Genomic DNA, 8,505 nt, shown 5'->3' on the forward strand with positions numbered 1-8,505 from the left:
CTAAGTCACACATGGGTCACACATGATCAATAGCTGACCCTTCAACAACATGGTTTGAATTGCGTGGATCCATGTTTGTTTCACTGGATATGTACTACAGTATTACACAGTCTGCAGCTGGTTGAATCCATGGATGTGGAACCAGGGTTGCTGAAGGCCAGCTCTAAGTTATATGGGGATTTCTGACTATGTGGAAGGCCAGTATCCCAGTTCCTGTGTTGGTCGAGTCAGCCATGTGAACTATTTAGGAATGAACACTGCATGCAGCAATGCTAATATGTTGTAAGTTATAGGGTCTGAGATTATATAATCAAATATTTACAGGAATGATTCCAGTTCTAATAAATTCTAGAATAAGCAGGACTAAGTTTCAGTGATGGAAAGCTTATCAAGATTGATTGTAAAGGAGATTTTAAAGAACTTTTTAAGGAATGGAAATTTTATCGGTGGTTACACACATCTGTCAAAATTCATCAAGTTGGACACCTCACATTGGCACTTTTTACTGAGTGTGAATATATTTAATTTAAACAACATTGAAACATCAGGTTTCTATTATAAGAAGCTGAATCATAATAGATGTAACATTTTATAAGATTTCACAATATGAATTCCAACAAATATTTAATAATTTTTGTGAAGCTGAAATTCAAAGTAAGATCTACAATTAAGGTCATGATTTACTCTTTCAGAATTTGAAAAATGGTGTACTTAAAAAGGAAAGCACTGGATCTATGTAGGAATTGCTAAAAATCCAGCTGTATTCAATTCACATAAATACAATTTAATTGGATTTAATATTCTTCTAAAGAGGTGAAATTCAGTGAAGCCATTATAAAATTTTTAAGTATATAACTATTTTGGTAGAATTTATCATTTTACCATTTGAGCCCAGTTTGTTCTGCATAAGCGTACAACCCCTGATTACTGTTAGAACATGACATATTTCTGTGAAGAGCCTTTTCAGTTGAAACGCAGTATATATATATAGTGTGTGTGTGTGTGTGTATAGTAGTTGTATGTAGTGTATACTTGGTAGTTCTAGTAAAATTAGAACTCAGGGCATTTTTCTTATGTCTTAGTATCTTGTACTCACATTTCATGGTCCTCTCCAGGTGATGTCCCGAGGAGTTAGCCAGGCTCATCCTGTCTGGGGTTCTGTCTTCAAGGCTGTAGTTCTTTTTGCTGCAGATGTTATTCCAATAGCCTTCAGGTACTCCTCTCCCTCCTTCCATTTAGTTTCTAGATCGGAACTAGAAGATTCAGGCTGCCCATTACAAAATTCTAAAACAGATTTTTATTTTCTTACTCTATATTTTAAAATCATGCTTCTTCTTCTCATAAGACATAACTATATGCATTAAAATTTAAGTGCATTTTTATTATTCAAAAGACTGTATGTTCCATGAAAGCATACTTTGCCTGATTTTTGTCACTGGTTTATATTTAGTGCCTATATACAACAGATACTTGTGAAATATTATTTAGATCAATACAAGCTTGAGCAGATAAATAAATGGGTGTCTCTGAGTTCTGATCAACCACAATGATCAGGTTTATGTTTTGCGACCTTGGTTGTACCCCACCCTGCAAAAGTGAGAAGTTGGGATTTCTCAGCTTGGAACCACAAAAAAAATAAAATAAAATTTGAGCCATTTTGAAGATAAGCTATACATGTGTGCTAAACCATAGCTTCCTATGTACTTTCAAGAAGACTAAAGGACTCAGAAATTAAAACAGAAACCCTTTTTTTTTTTTCAGTTTTACTGTCTGAACACATTGATTGTCTCTATTAATCTATCCTGGTCCATCACCTGGTCAATAAAACTTCTTCTCATCCTCCCTCTTCCACTGATCACCTTCCTCCTCCACCTCCTTGCCAACTGATTTGTAATTATGTTCAATATTACCAAATGTAGGTACTGAAAAACAACATATATATTTTTTTTTTCTTTTTTTTTTTTCTGTTCCAACTAAAATCTAACTTAAAGCTAAATTCAAGTCAGGAAGATGTGGGCTATTTAGTTTTTATAGCCAACCTCCTCACAAGCCAAAATCATTTGTTCACATTTGGCCCCAGCGGAAAGGGACTGAGGGCAGAAAGGACTCTGCTTGCTTCTTTTGTTCTGTGACACGGGCTTGACTTACCTCCTAAGTATACAGCGGGAGAAATTACAGCTCTGCCTGTTTTCTGCAGCAGACCAATTTCACCTGTTGGAAAATGGTTTACCCTCATTTGCTTCCTCTGGTACTGTTAGACAACCTGGTAATGCTTTTTTTTTTTTTTATGAGGAAAAAGAAGCTGAAATAAGAGTGAACTAGATTTGGGTTCATTTAAGTCATAGATTTTTTTGTTATATTTGACCTTGGGGAAGTATTCCATTCAAGGCTCATTCACTCAGAGTGTTACAAGGATTAAAGTTGAGAAATCTTTGAAAACGTACTTGGTGGATGGAGAGGACACTGGAGTCCGACCAAAAAAAGAGCAGCTCTTCCAGAGAGGAATGGCGTTCCAGAGTGAAGGTCAGCATCAAGATCGCTGTGGACTGGACTCCTGCCAGCAAGACTAGGTTGTTCTCACCTCTCAGCCAACATGATCATTCTGTAAATAATCATTTGTATTAATAACATCAGTGGATGTTCTGTCATATGGATATGTTCTGGATATGATCTGTCATACTTGTCTATTCAATCATTTTTTTCTCCAACTGTTTCACCTATTCTTATATTTTACAAATGTATCTTTAAGAAGGTCTATATTCCCTTTCAGGAGTATGTGAATCCTGTAACAAATCCTCAGTGAGTTTTGGTGAGTAAAATATAAGCACAAATATTTAATGCCATCCACAGTATATTTTTTCTAAGAAGAAATCTCTGGTTTGCTCTCAAGTGAGGAATAAGAAATTTAATTTATGTTAATATTCATAAAAAGTAATGTCATTCTTGCTTGAGGTTTTCCCCATGTTTAGTGGACCATAGCACACAAAATCTCTTGAAAATTTTATTCATAAAGAACATGTCAGTTCAGCTTGAAAATAAAAATTTAATAACTGCTATACAGATTTCAATGTATATTTTGCTCATTGGCTCAAGATTCAAAGACTATTTTGGAAATAATACTTCCATTGAAATTTTAATATAGTTGTAACTTTTATAGAGGTTATTTTTCTCTAATCCTCATTTTAGGAGTTGTCACCATAAAACAACTATTAATTTTATTAATATTAATACAACTTTATATTTAGAGTAAAAGAAGTTGATAATACCACTGTATATATTTGTAAAAGATAATACAAGACAGTTCCCCCAGAAAACAACAGCTGTCTGCTTATTCTTTTCCATAAATAATGGAAAAAAATTTGTTCAGAAATGATTTCAACAGATGTCAACCTTTGAATAATTGCTATAACAAAGGAAACTTCCCTCATAGTTTTCCAGATTTTGTGTGTGATTTATAGTCATCTGTAGTAAATAGTGTTTATCATTTTGTTTGTACAATGACCAAATCATATAATAAAACTTAAATGAATGGAATCAATCAAAAACAAAATTTCTGTGATAATAAGGCAAACACTTTTTGCATTCCTTTTTTGCTATTTTTTCTTTTTTGCTTTATTCCCTTCATTTCTTTACCTGCTTTTACCACTGAAATGCAGAAGTCTAAACTTACCACGAGAGAGGCTGCAGTTGTATTTTAGAGTGATACAGAATGGCAGGTCTTTCGTTCAACATGGTATTAAGCTAGTTTTATTACAAACTGAATTCAATTGAAAGCTAAAGGGCTTAACATAGGGGCTTAAAGTTGAAAGCAAGCATGTGAATAATGTTGAAAATGGATGTGTTGCTTCTACTATAGATTCAATATTTAATCATTAGTCATATGTGTAACAGTGTTGTGATATAAAATAGAACAATGAGTTGTATGGTCTCTCTTAAAGGTCATTATGATAGATGACAAAGTTTCATAATATAATTAGTAACTGGAAATGTAATTCTTGGTATTTTACCTTTTTTTTTAACCTGTGAAGTGTCTAAAACCTCAACTATATTGCTTCTTTAGCAACATGAGTCTATTTTTCAACTAGATTTTGCTTTTTAAAAATAATCAGAACAACAACAAAAATGCCTTACATATGTTCTGTAAAATGAGGAAAATAAATTCTAATTAACAGATAGGTACAGTCATGTGTAAATAAATCAGACTACAATTATTATTATATAAATATACTATTCTGCCATTCTTTTGAAATGCATCTTTAATGAAGTCTACTCATATGTTTTCTACATCTTGTTTCATTGATTTATTAGCATAAGCCTGCAAAAAGAGCATACCATTTAATTCCTGAGGTAATTTTGTTTGTGTTTTGATGTTGATCCATCATTATTTTTACTATGAATATTACCTAAGCCTTTCAAAATGTACTGAGACTTGTATACTCTGTAAAGGTTTACATAATAAGAAAATTATACTTTGAAGTATTGTTTTTAAAACATTTTTGTACAATTATGAGCCTGTTTCCATTTACAGGGTAATACATAAACCCCTTTTAATAATTCCTTATAGATGCTAGTACTTGAAGAGTCTCAAATCCTTTTGCCAACATTAGAAGCTGATGACGTTCAAGGACACACAAGGAGGGAGCTGAGCTGAAAAGGGCTCTGCACTCAGTGCCTGAAATTCCCACACTATGCTTCCCCTCCTGCTGCTCAGGGTGCGAGCTGATGCATTCATGCTAATGCTGGACTCATGTTTAAAGCTAACACTCAACATACTCTGACATCAGAAAAAAAAATCAAGGTTACATACTATCATCATTAACTAATGTTGTTCTCTTTGAGTAGATGATGTAAAAATAAGAGAAAGAAAATTATAAAATTGAAAAGAAAAATTGCAGTTGCAAAATGATTGCTCATTTTACACTTTTATAGATAGAACTACAGTAAGCTAATCAACACTCCAGAAGAGCTAAATACATGATAGTACCATAATAAGAAATATTAGGCAATAAATATATGTGGAAACAACCTATGTCTCAGTAACAGCAAGCTTATTGTTGAAGCTTAAAGAGCTAGACATCATCATAAGCTCCTCATATCCTTCCCTCTCAATCTTCTCTATTTCTATATCGTTTCTAATCAAAATAATACACACTGCATTGGTAAACACTAAGGCTGGATAAAGAAACCATGTATTATGAATATGTCACTTCTTTCTAAACAAATATAATTCCCCATGAAAATGCTAATAGCTTCAGCAACTATATAAACTTTCAACTGAATAGAAAAAATGAAATGAAAATTAAGCAGAGACATTATAAAATTTAGTAATATTGAGAAGGGTCTCCTAATGGCTATTAAAACATAATATTGAGCTACAATATTTAACATATCATATTAATGGTAAACACATAGCTCCATACAATAAAGACCAGAAATAGAAAAATGTTTTAACATGTGATAAAAGAAAAATGTCTTATCATATGATACAAGTAGCATTCAAAGTAAGTAGATAATCAATAGATTATTAGTTGACACTAGGATTGATGGATAGCCATCTAAACAAAATCCAGTTCCTTCCCTCCCTCACTCTTTTTAACAATTTAACTTCAATTAATCATCAATAATGGATTTAAATCATAAAGATCAACACAAATTGTTGAAAGAAATCAAGGGATATTAATTATAATTTTGAAATCAGAATATTAAAATATAATCTTGAAGTGATATTTCTGTTACTTTTTAAAGGAAAAATGCTAATATAAAAAACTTAAAGCATAAAAATTCAAACTGAGAAAATATTTGAAACCTATATGCATGAATAGGGCATATTTTCTTAATACCAGTTAATATGGATACAAGACAAATAGGGATTTAACTGGTCATTATGAAAAAATAAACAAATACTGAAATTACAATATAAAACTTACAAAAATATTTTCACTGCAAATAATTTTTAAATTAAACTGAAGTCACCCAGTTGTGTCTGACTCTTTGCAACACCATGGACTGTAGCCCACCAGGCTCCTCTTTCCATGGGATTCTCCAGGCAAGAATACTGGAGTGGGTTGCCATTTCCTTCTCCAGGGGATCTTCCCAACCCAGGGATCGAGCCTGGGTCTCCTGCATTTCAGGCAAATGTTTTATCCTCTGAGCCACGAGGGAAACCCCATTAAAGGCAAGATATATACATTTTATGGAGAAAGAAATGGCAACTTACTCCAGTATTCTTGCCTGGAGAATCCCAGGGACAGAGGAGCCTGGTGGGCTGCCGTCTATGGGGTCACACAGAGTCAGACATGACTCATGCGACTTAGCAGCAGCAGCAGCATATACATTTTAAAAACAAAGTAGGAAAGATAACTGTGATAATAACATGTTGCTCAAAGTGTGGGGCAAGAAAGACCCCCATACAATTTTGGTCCAGGTATTTAGTTAATAAATATCAGAATTATGGGTACATAGGTACATACTTACTGGGGTATGTATATATAATCCCATTCATTGGGGTTAGTTTGTAATAACAAAATATATGGATACAAACCAATTTACTGTCCATAAACAAAAATACTAATGAAGTATAATATGCCCTTGCAGTGATGTACTATGAAACCAAAAAAAAAAAAAAAAAAACACCAAAACTAACAAAAACAATTTATCACAATAGAAGGAACCTATCTCAACATAATAAAGGTCATACATGACATACTCACAGCAAGCATTATTCTCAATGGAGAAAAACTGAAAGCATTTCCTCTAAGATCAGGAAGAAGACAAAGCTGCCCATTCTCACCACTGTTATTCAACATAGTTTTGGAAGTCCTTACCACAGCAATCAGAGAGAAAAAAGAAATAAAAGGGATCTAGATTGGAAAAGAAGAAATAAAACTCTATTTGCAGATGACATGATACTACATAGTAAAACATACATGATATACATGCATAGATGCCATGATATTATACATAGAAAACCCAAAAGATTATGCCAGAAAATTACTAGAATTTATCAATGAGTATATTAAAGTTACAGGATATAAAATTAATACACAGAAATCTCTTGAAATCCTATATACTAACAATGAAAAATCAGAAAGAGAGGTTAAGGCAGCAATCCCATTCACCACTGCAACAAATTAATGAAATACCTAAGAATAAACCTACCCAAAGAATCAAAAGACTTGTATGCAGAAAATTTTAAGACACTGATGAAAGAAATCAGAAATTACACAAAACAGATGGAGAGATACACCATGTTTTTTGGATTGGAAGAATCAATACTGTGAAAATGACTATACTACCCAAAATAATCAAGAGATTCAATGCAATCCCTATCAAACTTATCAATTATATTTTTCACAGAACTCAAACAAAACATTTCACAATCTGTATGCAAACACAAAAAGACCCTGAATAGCCAAAGCAATCTTAAAGAAAAACAGATCTGGAGGAATCAGCCTTCCTGACTTCAGACAAAGCTACAGTCATGAAGACAGTATGGTACTGACACAAAATCAGAAATATAAACAGCAGAAGAAGATAAAAAGCCAAGAGATAAACTTCCACACCTGTGGGCACCTTATTGTTGAAAAAAGAGGCAAGAATACACAATGGAGAAGAGGTAGCCCCTTCAATAAGTAATGAAGGAAAAACTGGACAGCCACATGCAAAAGAATGAAACTAGAACACTTTCTAACACCACACTGAAATAAACTCAAAATGAATTAAAGAAGTAAATGTAAGGTTAGAAACTATCAAGCTCTTAGATGAAAACATAGGCAGTATGCTCCATGACATAAATCACAGCAAGATCCTCTGTGACCCACCTCTATAGTAATGGAAATAAAAACAAACAAATGGGACCCAGTTAAACTTAAAAGCTTTTGTGCAGCAAAGGACACAAACAAGATTAAAAGACAACCCTCAGAATGGGAGAAAATAATTGCAAATGAAACAACTGAATAAAGGATTAATCTCCAGAATATATACACATCTCATATAGCTCAATATTAGGAAAACAAACAACCCAATCAAAAAATGGGCAAAAGACCTAAACAGACATTTCTCCAAAGAAGACATGCTGATGGCCAATGAACACATGAAAAGATGGTCAACATCAGTAATTATTAATGAAATGAAAAATCAAGACTACAATGAGGTATCACCTAACACTAGTAAGGATGGCCATCATCAAAAAAATCTACCAACATTAAATACTGGAGAGGCTGTGGAGAAAAAAGAGCACCCCTACCCTGTTGGTGGGAATGTTAACTGCTTCAGCCATTGTGGAGACGCCTTAAAAAAACTAGGAATACATCTACCATATGACCCAGCAACTCTACCAGTGGGCATATACTCTGAAAAAAACATAATAAAAAAAACCACAGTGTTTCTTTTATGTACCCCAGTGTTCATCACAGCTGTTTACAATAGTCAGGACACGGAAGCAACCTAGATGCCCACTGATTGATGAATGGATAAAGAAGATACAGTACATATATACAATATAAT

At 33.3% G+C, this 8,505-nt stretch overlaps 1 long non-coding RNA gene across 1 annotated transcript in view; it reads right to left on the reverse strand.

Annotated features, from left to right (window-relative positions):
- LOC122687925 overlaps positions 1-2,582 on the reverse strand; it is a 45,733-nt gene extending 43,151 nt beyond the window's left edge. Inside the window, exons 1-2 of the long non-coding RNA XR_006339270.1 lie at positions 2,445-2,582; positions 1,097-1,253 (exon numbers count right to left, since the gene is read on the reverse strand). This is a non-coding gene — a long non-coding RNA (uncharacterized LOC122687925). The remainder of the gene's footprint in view (positions 1-1,096; positions 1,254-2,444) is intronic.
- Positions 2,583-8,505: the final 5,923 nt, after the last annotated feature.

Source organism: Cervus elaphus, chromosome 32, assembly GCF_910594005.1.
Source record: "Cervus elaphus chromosome 32, mCerEla1.1, whole genome shotgun sequence".
NCBI lineage: Eukaryota > Metazoa > Chordata > Mammalia > Artiodactyla > Cervidae > Cervus > Cervus elaphus.